Below are 1,002 nucleotides of genomic sequence, written 5' to 3'. Positions count from 1 at the left end.
ACTATGTTCTTATAAGAAGAGGCCAAGACAACAGAGGTCTCTCTCCTCCCACATGCAGACAGAGGATAGGCCACATGTGGATGTAGTGAGAAGGTGGCTGTCTGTAAGCCAGGGGAGAGCCCTCACCAGAAACCACTCTCATATATTTATGCACCCAACCACAATGCACCTCTATTTATAAGAGAAACTCTAACAGACATGAACAACTCAATTTCCTCCACTTCCATAGTAGTTGGAGATTTTAACACCGCTTTAGCAGTCCTGGATAGATCCTCCAAAAAGAAGCTAAGCAAAGAAATTTTAGATTTAAACTCAACCATTCAACATCTGGACTTAACAGACATCTACAGAACATTTCATCCCCAAAAAACTGAATACACATTCTTCTCATCAGCCCACGGAACATACTCCAAAATCGACCACATCCTAGGCCACAAATCTAAACTCAGCAAATTTAAAAAAATAGAAATTATTCCTTGCATCTTCTCAGACCATCATGGAATAAAAGTTGAACTAAATAACAACAGGAACCTGCATACCCATACAAAAACATGGAAGCTAAACAACCTTATGCTGAAGGATACATGGGTTATAGACGAGATCAAGAAGGAAATCACCATATTTTTGGAAGAAAACAACAATCAAGACATGAATTACCAGAACCTCTGGGATACTGCAAAGGCAGTCCTAAGAGGGAAATTTATAGCACTGCAAGGCTTCCTCAAGAAAACGGAAAGAGAGGAAGTCAATAACTTAATGGAACATCTCAAGCAACTGGAGAAAGAAGAACACTTCAACCCCAAACGCAGCAGAAGAAAAGAAATAACCAAAATCAGAGCAGAATTAAATGAAATTGAAAACAAAAGAATTATATAACAGATCAATAAATCCAAAAGCTGGTTTTTTGAAAAGATCAATAAAATAGATAAACCTTTGGCCAACCTAACCAGGAAAAAAAGAGTAAACTCTCTAATTTCATCAATCAGAAATGGTAATGATGAA

The sequence above is a fragment of the Nycticebus coucang genome, chromosome 6 (assembly GCF_027406575.1).
Source record: "Nycticebus coucang isolate mNycCou1 chromosome 6, mNycCou1.pri, whole genome shotgun sequence".
NCBI lineage: Eukaryota > Metazoa > Chordata > Mammalia > Primates > Lorisidae > Nycticebus > Nycticebus coucang.
This window is presented reverse-complemented; position numbering follows the sequence as displayed.